At 37.3% G+C, this 20,146-nt stretch overlaps 1 protein-coding gene and 1 long non-coding RNA gene across 2 annotated transcripts in view; one reads left to right on the forward strand and one right to left on the reverse strand.

Moving 5' to 3' along the window:
* The window catches only part of ANOS1 (anosmin 1), a 132,380-nt gene that overhangs the window by 63,760 nt on the left and 48,474 nt on the right, over window positions 1-20,146 (reverse strand). The window lies entirely within an intron of this gene.
* LOC131572066 (uncharacterized) lies at window positions 790-9,945 on the forward strand. Its single transcript, XR_009275997.1, has 3 exons — window positions 790-846; window positions 3,137-3,258; window positions 9,788-9,945. It is a non-coding gene; the product is annotated as an uncharacterized LOC131572066 (long non-coding RNA).

Raw genomic sequence — 20,146 nt, forward strand, 5'->3', positions numbered from 1 at the left:
CAAGGAAAAGAGATGATGGAGCCTGTCATAAGGCCTGCAGAGACTCTTACAGACTCTGGTTAGGGTACACACTTACCTAAACACTTACATAAAAATAATCTCCCTACTCCTGCTGTATGAGGAGTCCCCAGAGCACTGGGCCAGCCTGGCAGCATGGGCAGCTGCAGAAGCCAACAGCCTGCCTCTAGTAGAGCTGTACGATTGCACCATGTTGGGTGAGGAGACTGGAGCTGTACCATGGCACCATGTTGGGTGAGGAGACTGGAGCTCTACCATGGCACCATGTTGGGTGAGGAGACTGGAGCTGTACCATGGCACCATGATGGGTGAGAAGACTGGAGCTCTACCATGGCACCATGATGGGTGAGGAGAGTGGAGCTCTACCATGGCACTATTTCAGGTGAAGACACTGGAGCTGTATCAGTACACTATTTTGGGTGAGGATGGTGGAGCTGTACCATGGCACCATGTTGGGTGAGGAGTAGCTGCTAGCAGACTAGCAACAAAAAAGGTGCCAAGATCTGGAACTGTCTTGCTGAAGAGATAGCCATTAACCTTGCAATAGTAGAGATGAAGACACCTCACAAACACAGGTTTGTAGGGGAATAGAACATAAGTAAATAAAGGTAGTATAGAAAGTAATCTTACCCCTAAAGAGTTGCAGCTAGCCAATTATTAAGGATTAGGAGCAGGCCTGATGTTAACAGGCCACAGCTGTAGCCAATAATAAGAAGAGTGTTATAAAAGAGTGGATTGGTTGGCTGAGGGGAGCTTGAGTCAGTTGCTGCTGTGAGGACAAGGAAGAGTCAGTGCCTGGAGGAGCTACCTGTGAGAAACATCAAGGAGGTATGAAACTCTAGCAATATGGAACCCTTGCAATGTAATGGCAATAGAACTCTTGCACTATAATGACAACACAGGTCTGTGCATTTCTCCTCTTGGCTAACTTGTTATGAAGGTTATTCTACTTCCCTAAAGTGGGAAGTAGAAACATTGAAAGCTTGGATCCAAGTCTCACCTTTGAGTCTTTGACTTAAAATGAAAATGAGCTGAGATCCCTCCCACTGCCTGGTGATCTGATTCAGAATTAGGAGAAATCTGGGCAGAGAGCAGCTGGTTTGGGCTCTACTTTATCTAATAAAAAATACCTTGCAGACATTGCCACCTGCCCACAGAAGCTAGGCTGAGGCATGAAGATGGCAGACCTCCAGCAGGCAGCAGGGCAGTGGCACAGGGAGCATCCCGGCCATCCATTTGGCAGGTGCCACTAGTCCCTTGGAGCCACCACCCACCCTGCCCTGGCACCACATGTGGGCTCTGCCCTGCTGAGGCAGGATGAGATGTGGGGCACAGCACTGAACATTAGGGGACAGTGGCACTGGTCAGTAGATCATGGGGGTCAATCACAGCGGCCTTGATAACTCAAATCCTCCTAAAGGGCTTGTTTCATCAAACACAGTGCTTAAATCTGGAACTTGGAGGCTTTATTTCCTCATCCAGACTACTGCAGAGTGATTATTTTCTACTAAGTAATTGTATCAAAAGCCAAAATTGCTAATAGAGAGCACCCCAGTATTTGTCATCCCTCAAAATTTGAGGGGACGGAGGGTGTGTACATGCACACACTCTCACAGATACAAATCTATGCATAATATATTACTACAGACCTGCTGGTATTTAGACCGCATAAAATCGGAAACAAGGAGCAAAATACTCTTTCATTCAAGGAAAATGGGTTGTGATTGCTTTAAAATATTTTGAGTTGAATTTTTTATTTCATCTTTAAAACAAATGTGTATTTATTTAAGGGCCATGTTAGAGAATTCTTTTCTGTTCGAATTTTTAATCTATAAATAAAGCAACCAGGAGATCAGCATATGATGCATGCCATTTACATTAGTTACTAAAGGGGTTTTCAAAATTAAGTCTACTAACACTTTTGCTTAGGAAATGATGCCTTTGATCTGAGTGGAAGAGAACTGCACCGACAGAGCACTTTTCAGAATCTAATGAATTGCAAAACATTATTTAAGTACTGAAATACATATTTATTCAATTACTATATATTTATTAAAATATATTTAAATTAAATGGCTGTAAATTACATATTTTTAACTTTTATACAGCAAAAAAAATTATTTGTCAGAGTAGAAGAGACTATCCTCAATATTTTTGTCTGAAAAGGCTTTTTACTTCATCAGAGTAGAAACTAAGACATATGCAATCTGTCATAAAAACAACAGAATCTAAATATTACAACTGGACTATAATTATCCTTTTCATTGTAATTCACCATTGCCACTGCTTCCAACAGCAAGTTCAGAAATTATTGGTTTATGTTTATAATACATATACAATATAAGTGCTTTGCTGTCCTATGGAACTTAAATATATGGAACTTAGATGGTTGGGAGAAAAAAAAAAGAAACAAAAACAGCTTTTACTGGACAATCTCCTAATAACTGGCCATGCATGAGAACAAGTACCTGAAAAATGCATTTGCTCACTATCAGACACTACCTAGATAACAGAGTCAGGAATTTACCCAGAGTCAAAGGAGACTATGCTGTTCATCAGTCCCAGAGATAATTATTTTGTGATGGGTACATTTAAATATACAATTGCAGCCAATGGAACCACGAGAAAAGTGATTTTGAATATGGAAATCTCAGCACAGGGGCAGTAAACACAACATAAAACAGAAACAGGCAGCAAGAGAGAAATAACTATTTTGATATTTGGGCTTTTTACACATCTTTAATGTTTCAAAGATGTTTAAAAACATCTTAAAGATGTTTAAAAAGCATCTGTTTCTCAAAAATCAGGTTGTGAGATGTCTGAAGAACAGTAAATGGACATTTACGTAGTTCAAACCAATGAATACCACAGTAGCTTGGTGAAAAATATTAGGAGTCTGGATGCCCATTTGAGGAATGTACAACATTTTTGTCAATTCATTTTATAAAAATCTATTTGCACATTTGTCTCTCCTGAGTTAACTCATGTCCTAAACTTTTAGATGAGTATAAAATGAAGTACTTGCATTCTGCATATTAAAATGAAAGAAGTGTTTGGTTCTGAAACTGAAGTTAGACACACTTTATTAAAGATCCTTTTTTTTTTTTTTAATCTGCAGTTTAAATCTCTTCCCCAAAAACCACAGATGTGACTGTATGTTATAAAATTAAAAGCTCAACAAAAGGTCAACAGGACTATATGCAGTAAGAATTTCAAGAATGAAGAATCCTGCACAGGCAGGTAGGTAAATCTCATTGCCCCAGTGGATCATTCCCAGTGCTCTCCAATACCCACTCTCTTGGGCAGCTCAACTGATTCAAAGGCTGCTCATGAGCACTGCTCCATGTGAGTAACTCATGGTATAACACATGGTATTGCACTCAGCTTGTGGGCACCTTTCTTTGAGACCAAGTGCCAAAGACGAGGCATTGCAGCACTTGAGCTATTTCAGCAATTTCAGGTGCTCATACACCCTATCAGGTCAGGCACCCCCTGAACACATCTGTCTTGTTTAAAATAAACTATTACCAGTAAAGCTGATCTAAAAAATCAGTTACTCAGTCTGAAAAAAATCCATGAACCCCAAGAGAAGGGTTCAACTGCAGAATCAGTAGCTGCCATACTGGCTTGCAGGTTGATGTATGCTGTTCAAGAAGCCTCTGAGCATTTTGTGAGATCCATTTTATGCCAGGTCAGCCTCTTGCTTCTCTCTTTTCCCTCTCCTCTCTCATTAGCAGAATGAATCATCAGAGCACTAGTCATCAGCTTTCTAGAACTCGGTGTGATATTGTGACATTTTAGCTCTGTCCTGGTTTAAGCTGGGACAGAGTTAATTCTGTTCACAGTATTAAAATGGCATATGCTTTGGATTTGTGCTGGCAGCAGTGCTGATAACACAGGGATGTTTCTGATGCTGCTGAGCAGTGCTTAAAAATACTTACACACAGCATCAAGGCCTTTTCTGCTTCTCACCCCATCCCACCAGGGAGGGCTGGGGGTGCAGGAGTTGGGAGGGGACACAGCAGGGACAGGTGATCCCAACCAATCCGAGGGATATCTATCCTATGCCACAGGGCATCCTGCTGAGCACATAACGATGGGGAGGAAGGAAGGGCAGGGCATTCAGAGGGATGGCTTCTGTCCCCCCAAGTCACTGTCACATGTGATAGAGCCTGGCTTTCCTGAAGATGGCTCAACACCTGCCTGTTCATGGGAAACAGTGAGTGAATTGTTTTGCTTTGTTCAGATGCACAACTTTACCTATAAAACTCTGTTTATCTCAAACCACAAGCTTTATCACTTTTCTGAATCTCTACCCCCATCCCATCATGGGGGGAACTGATGAGAGGCTGTGTGGGGCTTGGTTGTCTACTCAGTTTAAACCACAGCCAACTCCTAAATACAGTTACACAATGTAGACTGGGAGAGGCCTACATATCTTCAAAACTTTGAAAGCCTAATGGAAACAGCTGTGAAACATAATCTTTTTGTGTAAAATAGTAGTTTCATGTGGCTACCTGGAGTTACTCCTCTGTTTATGTTAAAAAGGTTCTCATGAGAATTACACTAGTAATATATTTCCCTTGTAGCTGAATAAACAAAAGGGTTAAATGACAGAGAATGGTTCCCTGTCTGTGCTGCCTCTTTTCCCTCCTGTAGGTCAGTGAGCATCACGATTTGGTGAAAGGGAGTGATTTTGTATTCAAGGATCAAGTCTTAATTAAATTAGTTACAGTTGGGGTTTTTCTGTGACATTATCATGTACACTGGGAATCCAGCTGATACTGTCTAAAAGTATTGCTAATTGTAGAGCTGGTTTTGAATGAAAGCCAGGTCCTGGGTTTTAAATCGTTAAGGGGTTTTAGATTTCTTGAAATGTGTTTTTTATTGTTCTGTATTGATGACATCCTGATGTGATTGTGATAGGATAGATGATAAGGAACAGGTTGCTAATGTGGAATTTATCATCTGCAAGTACTACTTTATTCTAATTAATGAGTGTTTATATCCATATATAAAGAAAAGGAAAAATCCTTCATTTGTAACCAACATTTAGACAGTCTAATCTTATGCTTTAGGGCTAGCAATGATTGTGTTGTACATTTTAGAAGTCTACTGCTGATAACAAGGAAACAACAAAATGGCTGGCACAGAAATGAAGGGAATGGTGTCTCTGTTGGAGGTGCAGTTACAGCTACCTTAACTATTCTGAATCCTCAACAACTGTAAGGTAAAACAATGAAGCACAAACCTCCAGGGTCCTAGAGCTGCAATTACAGACTGACAGGGACAAGGAACAGCAGCCACATGGCCACCATCACATCAGATTGTAACACACCACACAAGGGTGCACCTGCAGGTTGGGATTCATCTGAGATGGACACACCAAAAATCTTCCCTGGTAATTCTCATGGGACCTCATGCAAAGCAACTTGGCATTAAAAGTGCCCAGGGTTAGGTTGTAGGAATGCAGCATTTTGTCTTGAGCACTAACATCAAAACATAACAGGGAGTATAAGCTATTCAGCCCTGACCTTAGTCAAAAGGGTATTTCCTGGCAGATTTTGCTATATCCCTTATGAAAACAGTAACAAAACTGTATAAGAGAGATACAAAACATATTATATATGCTACTGATATTTATTTTTAATAATTCTTATCTAATGAGGATGACATATACAACCTGCAGGTGAAATACAGAACTTAAGATGTACCACTTACTTTAGATAAGAAATACTTTTTAAAATTGCATTTCTAAACCAGCATTAAGAAGTTTAACTTCTGTTTTCACATCCAAGAAGTGTGCTCTCAAGGAAAGGGTTTCTGCAGATGGGACTGTCAGTGTCTCATAGCAGTCCATTACAACCTTCACCTCACCAAGCCATGCAGAACATACCTATATGTATTTTCCAATTACAAAATTCTGAAGGACATAGAAAAAAAATTGTTCAAAATAATATCCAGATAAGTAAGAGAAGGAGAATACACTGACACATTTCATTGAAGCTCTATTTTGCTACTTTAGCAGAGATGTGGTCAAAACCTTGAGTACAGCCCTGCTCACTCAGCCTCATACAAGGCTTAGAAACACAGCTAGTGAAGCAACCTACAGCAGTTTTAGCTGCAACTGTCTCCTGTCTGTTACCAGCACTTTGGAGAGTGGCCTGGTCATTCAAATGATTACTTCAGAGCAGAATGGAGCGTTTCTGAGAAATTCAACTGGGTGCAAAGTTGAGCAGCATACTTTAAACTGCTATAGCAAATAGCTGCATTTGGTGTGTATTTATTTTACTTGGGTGTGGAGGGACTGAAAGCACACACAGAGACAGGCATTACCACTCTCCACAGTTATGCAAACTTACCAGTATCAAGTTAGGACTTAGAGTAAGGGAAATATTCAGAAGAGCCAATAGTTGGTTATCTAACAAAAACATGAGCTTGCAACATTTATTTTTCTTAATTGCCCAGTTCATTTCAGTGCACAGCATCAGGGTGCCAGTCCCACAATATTAACTGTCAGCAATTTGAGTTACTGAGTACCTTCAATACCCTAAGCAAATAAAGGAAGCCTTATGACCTATAGGATCTAACTAGGAACAATACCAGTATTTCCTGGAACAGAGATAGGGAAAGGGCTAGTCACAGTATATCAGTTAAGTCTGTCAGACCTTTAAATATACAAAGTAGCATTACAGGCTTTGTTCCTAAAATTATGGCACCAGAAAGACCAAGACCATTGCCAAGAACTTCAGGTCAAATATTCTGCAAGTCCATGTAGCCTTTGTTGTTAATTCCCAAAATTAAACAGAAAGTAAAAGGTGCCATAAAAGTTGTACACATACTAAAGGCAAGAATCACTGAAAGTGTTGAAAAAGGAACTGTTTTGACATTAAATATTTGAGAAGTAAATTACTACTAAAAAAATAAATTAAAAAATAGAAAAAGAAAGAGGGGAAGTCATACTATTGCACTTCAGCTGAAATGTAGCACTTTCAACCATAATCCTTTTAGAATGAAAAAAATTTTCAACTCTGACAGCTTGGTATCTATCTGTATAGCTCAGTTGTCTGGCATGTCAAATTTTGCCAGCAGAAGTGTTTGTTTGAAAAGACAGAATAATCCTAAGACTCATTTCTATGTTTCTATTCTTTGTTACCTAGTCAAAATCATGGCCAGCAATGTCAACAGAAAGTTGGCTCCCAAACATTTGTTCATTCCTGACCAGTTCTTGTCAAAATTTGTTTACAAAGTTTTGTACCAGCATATGAAACCAGCATATGTACTTTCTTCTCTTTTTCTGCCTCATAACCTGAAGTTTAACAGTCACCAAAGAACAATTTGAGATCTTATTTTGCCTGATTTTGAAACATGGAATTGAACTCAAATTTCCTACATTCAAGATTAATCTCCTAAACATAAGAGTATTTGATGGAGCCTTCTCTCCCCTGTTGAAGTTGTTTCCTCTTGTATAAGCAATGAGTTCTTCTCTAGAAGAGAGACTTGAATGTCAACCCTTCACCATGAAGAGGTATGCCCTAGCAGCATTCCTGATCCTCCTGGAGTTCTTTTGAAATGCTTAGAATAGACACAAAATATTTTGGCTCTTTCTCAGTGCCATAGGTGTTCCACCACCACTTCTTTGCTACAGAGATAATACTCTCTTATACTCCCTTCTTTTTTTCACATCTTTGATTCACCTACCAACCTACTATGGACTTAAAATTGTTTTTCTAATTACCTCTATTCAAGTGTTGCCTCAAAGACCATTTCCCTATCCTTCTGTTACCTTGCTTCTATGTGCTGCATCAAGAGCCAGCTACTTTGGGGTTTTTTTCAACCCTTTCCTAGCCCTTATTCTAAATCTCCACATTCTGAGTTTTCACCCATCAAGATTTAAGGCATAGAATTGGCAAAATGCTATGAAGCAGCAAGTCAAGCCTGGAGCACAAGTGCACACACAAAATACATACTGCAGCAATGAGCATAAATTATTTTAAATCCAACTAAGAGTGATACTTTAAAAACATTAAGAAGCTCTCTGTAACAGTCTCCTTCTGATAGTGGTAATAGCTTTAATTGCTTAGTGCCTTCCTGCTTCTTTCTGTGCTGTTGCTTACATACAGACTTCTTTGGCAGTGTAGCTACTGTATTAATGAACAATGAAATGAGCTCCCTCAATTAAACAATATTAGCAGTTTTGCTTCTCTGTCCAAACTTTCTTCAGGCTGCAGCCCTGCTGTGCAGTTTACCAGTAAACTGATTTGCCATGTTTGCATCTGTTCCACCAATCTGTCATAGATCAGTCAACCTTTTCCTTTATGCTTTTAAAGCTTCTCCAAGATTGCATCTGGAACTTACACAGTAAGCAACGCAACAAGAAAATTTCCACCTGTACGTCCCTACTGTTTCTAGGTCACTGTTCCCTGCCACCCTCCCATGCAGATAGAATAAAAATAACAGTAAGATTTACTGCTACAAACAACACAAGACTGCAAAATGTGACAGCTTTTTCATTCCAGACATTAGAATTGTGGAAGGATTTTCACCAGTTGTTTCCAGCAGCAGTGATAGTGCTCAGCTCACAGATAACTTTATAGTTGCACTTGATGACCTTAAAGGTCTATTCCAACATAAATGACTCTATGATTCTATAAAAATAAGCCCATCTTATGTACTAAAACGTCTCTCTCATAAACTGCCTTTTCATTTTCTAATAGTTGACCATTTGCTTTAGTGATTTCATAATACTTATAAAGTAAAAGTGAACATAAATATTTTGACATTTTATATATGTAAAGAATTTCCATTGAGAAAACATCATTCTTTTAATTTTAAACAGACAAGGGAAAGCCTCTTCAAGCTGGCACTTTCCCCTTCCAATCTGTTACAAGGCAGCTTCAGAAAGCCACACACAGTCTTGTTATAAACACCATCTTGCTGTGCAACTTAAAGTGTCTGTCAGAGCAGCGCTGTTCTCTCCAAGAAAAGTCAATTTTTTTGTTGCCATTTTATAAATGAGTTAAACTAGTGAACTCTTCTGATAACAGATGACTTGCCTTATACATCACCCTGCAAATTCACACATACATTTCTGAATGAGGGAGCCGCAACTAAATGTTCTTTTTTGCTTGTATCCACCACAGTTCTATGGTTTTATAGACCACCGAACAATCAGAGAGGACAAAAAAAAAAGGGAGGCCCTCTTTGTCTAAATCGTTACTTTGTTTCTCTCCCCTGGCCTTCCATTTCCCTCCCAGCAGTACCACCACCATCAGAAGCGACATATTCCGCATTACTAAGCAGCAAGAGCCATGGGGCTTTTCACTTCCAATTTCACGGCACAATAAAATGCAGTGGTTGTTTCACTGGGGGACCTGAAAAGCCTTCCTTTGTGGGGCTGCTCTGACCGCCAGCTCCAGCATCACACGCTGGCAGCGGGCATCTGTGCGCGCCTCTCCACGCAATTATGGCAAAAGGGGGAGCAAAAGCAACAGAAACATTAAATAGGAGGTTGTCTAGGAAAAAAAAAATTAATCCCCTACTCTGAAGCATGCGTTCTACTGCCTGGCCTAAAGAGTCTTAAATATATCTCTTGTCCACCTCATTGACAGACCAATCATTCTAATAATAGTAACTCAAGAAAGTTTTCATTGTGCTCAGAAGTTATGCTTGTTGTAGATTAAAATCTATTGACCTAAAGTAGACTGATGATCTAAGAGGAAGGAAAAAAAATCTAAGGACAATAAATTTGGATATTTTTAAATGTCAGAGTAAACCAGTGAAGATGAACAGCAATAACAAACAAATATGGTGCTCCTACAGGTACTTTTAGAATTGCATTTTATTTATGTAATAGAAATACTGCCTAATTCTATAAAAGTAGAAGCTATAATTCAATTGATCCCAAGTACAACAAGAAGAAAAAGGCAAAAAGGTAGAGGAAATTCTGACAAGTTTTCTACATTTATCTTGGCTTTTTTCAGATATATTCCCTCTATACACTGAATGTTTTTCTGTCCCATCTTTAGAAACTCTATTGTATTCATTGAATCTTTTGTGAAACGACAATGTGAATCCTTTCACAATAATCTCTTAATGTATCTTAACACAATCTAATGAAACATTGAAATTACTAAAATTCTTGTATTTTACATGGTAATTCATAAAATAAACACTGCTTGGAAATATTTTAAAGGTTAGATAGTTTCACATATTAGCTGAGGGGGAAAAATTAAATCTAAAATAGCTGTTTTGTTTCAAATTCTTTCAAGTTATTAAAAAATGCCTTCTCTCCTATTATTTTTCAATGCCTGACACACATGAGCAAGGGGGACTACAGATCCATACAAAATTTCTTTATTTCTAATTGTTACAGGTTTTTTAGGTTATGGTTATGTGATGAGCATAAACAAATCTAAATCCATAATGCTATCAAAACATGGGCAGTCCTGAACTGAGACTAGCTCCTACTAACCTACTCCTTTTGATGTAAATGTGCTAAAAGAGGCATTCTAGATGAAAAAATGACCAGTTTTTAGGTAAGCAAACTTCCCCATTCAACTCACTTTGTAGTCTCATAAAAATCAGATGTCTGGGTTGGGGACTTGGGCTAAAAAGAAAGAGAGGAGTCTGTAAACACCTCTTTAACTGAGAGTCTGAACTTAAAACAGCTTAAGCCAGCCATAAAACCACAGTCTAAAAGCCAGCTAATATCTGATTTTCCCTCCGAGGCTGAGTAATGAAGGTTAACATTATGGTGCTGAGAGGTAAGCAGGACAAACTGGCAGCTGAGTTAATAAATAAATAGTTCTGATTAAACTGTCATAGAACATAAACTGTTATATCAAACTTCAGCCTTCTGCTGGAAGAATCGAGCTGGATACATTTTCCCTGTCAATAGTCTGGGACAGACTACTGGGCATTTCCACTTCCATTTGTACTTCCAAGGCAGATGGGAAGACAATTTGGCTGTCCAGACTGTCACAGACTGTCACAGACTGTCACAGACTGTCACAGACTGTCTGTACTCCTCAGCAGTACACTCTGCTTTCAGTGCACATGAATTTTATAGTTCACCTCTGCAGCTCAAACAGGCATCACTACATTTCATCACTGTATAAACTTAGATTGATAACTGGGCAAACAAAATTCTTCTCAAATTTGAAATTTAGCTGATATGTATCACACATCATTCCTAAAAGCACTCTAGAATTGTGACTCAATAGGTATGGGGGTTCTTTTAGCTTTAACTTGACAGCTATGTATTTTAATTAATTATCCACTGATTTCAAATGTTATTCAAACACACTGATCTTTCCTGTCATGAACTGCAATACATAAATGCAAAGAGAGTAATACACTTCTAGACATCCTAAGGTGAGCTATCACAGTGTGCAGATGTAAAGATGATGAAATGATCTTTAACACTTGAACTTGATGATCTTTCCAACCTAACTGATTCTATGATTGTTGGAAATGGAATATAATTGTGATAAAGGTGATGCTGTAGCACAGTAAAAAAATGTTCATTGGCCTTTGGGATATGTAATGCTTCACCTGGTTTTCTGGCATTCATCTTAACAGGGCTCTTGAGCAAGTTCTCAGAGGAATCAGAGAGTAAGATTATGGAAGTGAATTGGCATTAAGCCCCAGAGAACAACTGTCTTGAAAGCAGCACATTGCATAGCACTATGCTGGCAGATGAAATGGATAGCTTGCCTTTTTATGCAAATATATGCAAGGAAAGGCACACTAGTTAATGAACTACAGCCAAAGGGTCTGAACCAGAAGTCATAATTCCAGATTAAATCAGCACAGATTGCAGGTGCCCACCAATCTCAGGAACTGACTCCCTCTGATAGCTCAGAGGCATCCTAAATCTCACACTAAGGCATGTCTAGATAAGAGTACCAGAATGCTCAGTGTGGTATAGCAAGCATGCAGCTGTGAGCTGGCCTGTACTTACTGTCATTGTCAACTGCAAAATTTGACAATCCTGAAAAATCTTTACTTGAGAACTCTGGAGTTGCAGCAGCTCTAACTGGATGATTTTTTTTTTACCACACATCTCAATAAAAAACAGGGTTAGGTTGGGCAGGAGTGATAAGATGGCAGGTTGGAAGACTCCCTGCAATTGGAAGAAAGAAAACAATGGCACAATTGATGAGGGAAACAGAAAAGGGGAGCTGAAAACACAGTCATACAAACCTTTCTGTGTGAAGTCATCTGTAAGGACTGCAGTACATCCTCGAGGGTAAATTAATGTGTAAACAAATACTGCAGCTTTTCACTCAGGATATTAGCATGTTTTTTATTTTCTAATAGTATTATTTTCTCTATAGCTCTTTTAATGAAATCTTCTAGGGATTTTCTTTTATTAATTAAAATCTTCTTTTGAAACCAAACATCAGGAAAGAAAGTACCAAGGACCATTGCCCATTCACAGATATCTATACCCAAAATAATGGGTAGCTTGCAGCTGCTATTCCTGAAAGCCAGACTTTTTCTTAGGTATCTCAACCTGCCAGCCCCACATGGAGGCCTCCAGAACTCTAAAGAGGCTCCAATGGAACCAGGAGTTCATTTGTAAATAACCATATGTCCCCTCTGCAGGATTCAGTCTCAGATATCTGAGCTGCATGAGACAGATGAGGCAGGGACTGAACTTGTCACTGGCTGAGGGGGATCTCACCAATGCAGTCAATGGCAAGTGAAAAACCACCCAGTGGGTGACACCCTGGTGTTTCCTACAGGGCAGGATAATTATCTCTCTGGAGGTTACTAATTTGATCCTTGTTGACAACAGTCTGGATATCTCCATCACATAATAGCTGTAGAGAATTCAAGATTCAGGTGTCTGAATCTCAAATCCTATCAGTGATCAAAGTACTGTTAATTTGATTGGCACGGTGCAATTATAGTGTTGAGTAACCACTTCTTACCCAGCAACTGTAATACTTCAGAATATTCCTGAAAACAGAATACTGTAACAACTATTTCAGGCAGACATTTATAATCCCGTAGCTATATTCTGTTTCTTAAATACAAAAAGACTCAGAAAAGTAGATAGAAAGAAAACTTCTCAAGAAGAGACTTCTGTCCAAGACATAAAATATAATCTGTTTCACCACCAGTCACGTGATTTTACATGCTACATAATTTTTCTCATACTTATTCCCTCAACCGAATTTTAATTTATATAATTTAATATTGCTGTAATATTTTCAAATATTTCAAATATGTTTAGGCCTATATATGGAACCAACAAGACACTAGTTTTTGCTTATTCAAGCAAATTATCTTTGTCTTTTTATTTTTTCCACATTACTTCTTTGGGCAAATTGCTGGAGGTTAATATATAAGCACCTTAGGGTAACCATCCTATATTTGTATGAATAAATGCATCAATTGATAATGTATAATAAAAACTAATTCTCTATTTTCACCAATCTCAGTAAAAGTTAGATAAAAGTTTCCTACTACCATGAAAAATTGTCATGGCCTAGAGACAAAACTACTAGTACACTGAAAATATTTATAGAATTACTTGTAACATAAAATAGATATACAGTCTGTATTGTTAATGCCAATTGTTACAAACCAAATCAGGAAAAAACAACCCTTTTAGGGAACAGCTCAAAAAGTTTTGACTAGAGGTTTTAGATACATGAGAATGAAGAATATTTCAGGATTTGACAACTAAAAACATCTGAATAATGCCTGACTGAAGAAATATAATCCCTCTGTTCTGCATTTTACAATTGCCTAATGGAACGCTATAAAAGTCTACATGCATCTGACAAATGTGCTCTTCAAGTATCCTAAAATTGCTTACACATTCATATAGAAACAATCTCAGTATCAGAGACCTAATTTTGTGCTTCAATTAAAACATGCAATCTTCATTAAAATTAGTAGAAGCTGTCTAGGCAATCAAGGAGACAGATTTTGGCTCAAAGTATCTTAAGAATAATTTATGTATTTGGCACAAATTCCAAAACAACATTTAGGCCAAACCACTTACATAAACAATCTTTCTAGTCATATTCTTACAAAAGGCAAGAGCAGTAACAGCTGTCACAGCTCATTGTCCAAACACATCCATCTCTTTTTAATTTTAACCTCTTAGACTAATCTATACCTGAATTTTTAAGACACTTCAAATAATGTCTTTTTTAGTTTCCTTCTATGAATATAATTTTCCTTCAGACATTTAGAAGTAGCTTAAAGATTCTATTATTCTAAATTGGGTTCATTACAGTAGATGTACTTCTTTCTCACTCCTTTAATGCATTTTCTTGCTCAGTGTAACTACTGCATGATGATGACCAACAAAGATGAACAAATACATCAAGATGTTTCCAGCATAAGTGCTTTTCCAGGAAGGGAGCATCACTGTAGGCAGGCATGGACTTCATCTGTGTTAGCAAATCTAAACTTCTTGAGAGTATCTCAGGCTTTATTTTGGTTACTACGACACATGATACATACAAAGTCATTCTAATCTAGACAAATACCATAAAATGTGCTCTTAAAGGCAGAGCCTATTACAGTTATGTTGAAACAGTCTGTGCCAGTAAAAGCCCTTTTATACCACTGTAATTACATCCCTGTAAGTATTTTGATGGAGAAGTATTGAAAAGCTCTATACTGCCAAACCAGCTTCTGATAAAATTCTGTATTTGTCTCCTCTCCTGGACCTGTATGGCAAAGGGATGGTGTTAAGGCCATTCAAAGTAGTCTTTAAAGTAGAATACTTCTAGCCAAAAACCTCTATAACTCAGTTCTGGAAAAATGTCACCATATCTCTTCAGGCACAAATCCAATCCAAGAAGTTGAAGAGAAAAAACATACCAGCCTCATCTGTAATGCATTTTAAGTTAATTTATTAGCACTAACTGTTCTCCAGTAACTGACTTGCACTGCAAATACTATAATCTAAGGCTTTCTTTTAAGAGCTTTATTTTATTTCCTTCATGGATACTTTTGGCACATTTTGCCCTTTCCCACTGTAATAGTAGAACTAAACTTCATTTACTCTGCAAACTTCCATGTAATATCTCAGAAGAAAAAAAATACTCTGAAGTTTGTTATGTACCGTATTAATAACCCAAACTGCTCCAGTCATTCCCAAGAAGGACAATCAATCATTACATTTCCTACATGAGTGTCCAAAAGCTATTTCCTCCATCACAGCATTTTAGTGCCTTTTTTCTAAATGACAACTACCTTACAGCAAGATTTCCTTTTAAAAAATAAGAAGAAATGTAGCTTTAAAAGCTTGACTAAAACTTTTGTATGCCTCTCACTTAACCTTTGCTGTTTGCTTTGTAAAGACACCATCTCTATTCCCACACTGACTTTAATGAGTTGGACAACACTGTTGTTCTGTTTTCATGTCACTTGATTTGTGCTTGGTTGGAATGGCTCTACAAGAAGCAAGGCACTGGAAGGTAAAGCCCACTACAGGTCTTGTACTGATACAGAAAAGAGCCTTATGGACAGCCCACCTCAAAATTAATTGTCTTGGAAATTTTCTTTTTTCCTCATCTTTTTACTAAACAAAAAAAAAAAAAAAAAAGGTATTTTAAAGTGACCATTAAGTGAATAAAAAAGGAAACACTAATGCTTTTTTCTCCTGCATTTAGAAGATGTGAACTGCTGAATAATAATAATAATCCTGAAAAATAATCCTGAAAGAAAGGAGTATTGTATTTTAAAATAATAAAGCATTATTTGCCCTATTTTTGCTCAAGTTCTCAAATACAGACACGTAAATTTGGGCAATCTGAGAGTTAGAAAATGTACTCACAAAGAAGACACTAACGTCACCATGCTGCTTATGACTGGTCTAACAAACAAATTTTCACACAGAAATTAAAATTTATTCATTAAATCATTTTTATACTGTTTAATTTGCTACTAATTCAGGCAAAAAGCTTATACACTTTAAGGCTGGACAATAGTGTTTGCAGTAATATATATTGCATATATCTCAACTTCTTACTTTATCTTCAAACTGACACCTGTATTACTTTATTTTCAAACTGACACCTGTATTAAGAAGCAAAGTCAAGCTATTTATTCTAATGTCACATGTCCCCTCTGAAAGCAAGAAGTGATGGGACGTGGAGAATTTGGAGGGATATGGGAATATGGGACTTGGAGGTTTCAGTTCTGGCCTCCATGGTCTGCAGCAAGAATTTCCAAATTTCAGCTGAGCTGTGAACTGTCCTTGCCTTTTACCACTCTACAATATCTCACCCTCCATGCCAACTACACACTCTGCTCTGTGTCTTCACAAGAGTTTTAGGCATATGCAACTGTTTTCAGAAATTCTCTTTAAAAAAAGCTCAAAAGTTTCTCAAGTGCTTCTCAGCAACATGAAAACTCCAGTCTGAAGGACAGAGAAAAATATCTCATCTTTCTTAAAACTGATATTTTGGTAGAGAGCAAAAAATATAAATTAACAGATCTTTATCAAACACTGAAAAGCTTAAAATGGAAGAAATAAAGATATATCACTGGCCAAATGAAAATCAATCAGAGGAAGGACAAGGAATTGCATTCTGAAAACTCTATCATAAAAATAATTTTTTTTAAACACAAGTAGCCAATAAGGTTTAGAATCAAAGCCAACTGACATCAATGATATCTGCATTTACTTCAGCAGGCTTTCAATACAGCTATAATTGCTTTAATTGAGTCTTGAAAGATAACTTCTGATCATATCATACATGTCATGATAATAGATAGTTGAAAATTGAGACTATTAATCACAAAAGGTCTTTTTCCCCACTCATTTACCATCTCTGTTGTTTAATGAATTAATTTTCTGCAAATACCTATCCAAGTTTGCATTATTTCATCGGCAGCTTCTAAAGTAAAAGTTTTACATTGTTCAACTCTCTTTATGCACTTGTTTACTCGAGGTGTGAAACAGTTTCCCCTTTAAAGAAAAGTTGCAATTCTGTCCTACCATTTCTTTCCACTGCAATTAGTTTTACATTTTATGAGGGAAGGATTAGTAGATCATTTTTTCCACAGAGGAGCACATTTTCAGCATAATGTCAAAATATGAAACATTCAAAACTTTGTTTACTAAACTTCAGCAATTTTAAAGCAATAAATATTGTATACAAATGTATTTTATTTTAAAAATATCTATAAAGTGGTGATTTTATTATCTTGTTTCCTCATAGTTCTTGTCTATACCTTTCAACAAGTACCTAAATTATTGCACAGGATTTAACAGTGAACTTTGTCTGCTGAAGTTTCTTAATGCAGAATACCCAAATTTCTACAAGTCTACAACTGTTCTGGTTTTTAGACCTTTTTACCACTTTCAAAAATATTGTGTTTAATTACTAATATTGTCTGTTAAACCTGATGGTAACTTTATTAGCATAACTTCTAGGTGTTGCATTCACACATTTATAATAAAGAACTGTTCACAGAAAATGTGTCCAGCTCAAACTACAGTTCTTAATTGCTGAAGTAGATCCAAATTAGCATTCACAGGCTGCATTTCCCTAACAACAGGTTTCAGGCTGAAAAAAATTTGTAATTCAAAAAGGATTTTGGTCAATAGATTCTGAGCATACAAAACATGTTTGGCACTTAAAAATTCCAAGACCTGTTGAAAACCTAACTTATGAGTTAACATTTTCTCATTTCCTGTTATTTTTCTGTGAAATACCGTAAAATGGTTGCACGATTTGATAAAAGATGGAATTATTCCCAGACATTCAATTTGGACTAGGTTTATTGATAATATCTGATGAAATCTTAATCTATATTTACAACAGTTCCTTACTTTGCCTCCAAATGATGTAATATCATTATAGTTTAATAAACAGGAAAAGATGTTGAGAAAAATAATCTTATGTAAATTTGAAACACACCAGACTCCTCTTCAAAATGTTTGTCTTTACATATATATAGATTATAAGTATAGCTTCTGCAATATGTTGATTCCAGCAACAGAGGCAGGAAAAATTTATGTTGATACACTGATTAATTATATAATTGTGTCTAGTACTGAATAAGCATAAATTACATGCAATTACATTTTCATGAGGATTTATGGTACATAGCAAGCAATGAGATTTTTAAAAACTTAACAGGACTTTCCTTTTAAAAAAATAGAAAAGCGCATACCCAACAGTTTATATTTTCCCATGTTTGGTTGTTTTTGAAAGTCTAAAATATGTAGAGATGATATGATGGGAGCAATATGTGATATTAGTACTTCTGCACTGCACCATACTTCTACAAAAGTGCTGAAGAAGCTCCTGAAATAGCTCTCAAAGAATTTAAAATGCGATTTCGCCTATGAAGTCAGTTTATTATTTATTTGGGCAATAGATGACTTCTCTTGATTTGCACTCCAGAAGAAGAAGAGTGAACCAACAGACCCATCAAGTTACCGTCACAGAAGAGATGCCCACCACCAGTCTGGCCCTCACCTTAAGTCCTCTCTCCCTCCCTCTTTCCCCTCAAGCCTGCCCCGCCGGCTTGATGCCCTCACCCAACACTCCTGCACACCCATCAGCTGCTCCAGCCGTATCCGCCTGGTTGGAATCAGTGCTTGCTAACAAGATTTTAGGGATGCAGGGAATCTGACAGCAACAGAAGCTTCCTGCAAGAAGGAAATTGTGCCTGGATAAAGACCTGCCCGTGTGTGTCTGCAGGGAGACTCTGGATTCTCAGGGAAGAGAGCTGCCTGCACGTGGGGAACAACACTCCAGAAGATTCTGCTGTTCTGTGCCTTTCCCAGATGAAAGATTTTCCTCTGAAGGGTAAAATTGCTTCAAATAATTTCCCGATCACATGGAAACAGATTCAAGTATTATCTCAGCCCTGAGAATAAATTAATGCAATGTCCCAGTCTGGGATTTAGGACACAGCAAGAATTTCTCCCTAAAAGCTTGAAGGTGTCACTTTGTCACAGCTACAGCGCCTTTTGTGCATCACAAGGCACATAAGTTTCATCTGTATTTTTATTTTGAATTTGTCTTATTGCATATTTTTGTTAGGCAGGCAAACTGCTGCCGCATTAATTCTGTCTGTTGATTGAAAAAAACATGGAAAATCATGTAAAGAAATTTTTAAGTCAATTTTAGTATAAATACTCTGAAACTGAAACAACAATATATTAACTTCACTTCTTATTTTCTGAGTCATACAATGTGTTTTGCATATTGTCATAATTTTAGGAGACATGCCATCTAGGAAAAAGCAAGATCCACAGATCAAAGACTTGGCAGACAACTTTGTAGGTTATTTCATTATGTAACCACCCTTCTATGCTAACTCCAAAAGCAAAAGAGCTGCTACAGATGGTTTCTGATGTCAATTCTTTCCTCATTGCAATTGTAAGACACATTAGAACAATTGACAGCTTAAATAATATCCAGCCAGGCCAGACCTGCTTTGCTTTTAATGAAAATTAGAAGAATGATCATTATGGGCTTACCCAAATCATCCCCCACCTTGCATATTTAAAAAAGTTTGCTATGATTGTTTCCACCACTCAACTGACATACAGGATGCTTCAGTATTAAATTATTCAATCTGAACTCTAAATTAGATTTGTCTTAGACTCACTCTGTAGCTCTTCAGTCTCTTACAGCTGATTTAAATATGAACATGAAAGCCAGTTTTTTACTGAAGCTAAGAAAACACAGGAGAGCACCATAAAATAGAGCAGAAGTTTTAGTTTCACAGGGAAGAGAGGAAAATAATTTGATTTCTCATGAACCTTATTATTGTATCTTTTACATTCTGGATCACAATATAGGAAATAAACACGATCCTTTCATAACATTTCACAACTCCATCATCAACTTCAACCACCATCACTAAAAAGACTGAGATGATTTACAAAGCAGAATGTGACAGCTTCAGTCAAGATGGCAAGGACTTAGACAGAGGTGAAAGCAGGAAAAATACTATGTAGGCCACCAATCCACCAGTCATTTTCTTATTCCATTATGCCAACTGTTATCCAAAGACATTACACCCATAAAGTGCAAGAAGTTCACTGTCTAATTTTAGCCATGTAGGAGTTAACTACAATCAACACAGTCAATGTTCACAACAGACAGGTACATATTTTAAATTGAAA

The sequence above is a fragment of the Ammospiza caudacuta genome, chromosome 2 (genome assembly GCF_027887145.1).
Source record: "Ammospiza caudacuta isolate bAmmCau1 chromosome 2, bAmmCau1.pri, whole genome shotgun sequence".
NCBI classification, from domain to species: Eukaryota; Metazoa; Chordata; class Aves; order Passeriformes; family Passerellidae; genus Ammospiza; species Ammospiza caudacuta.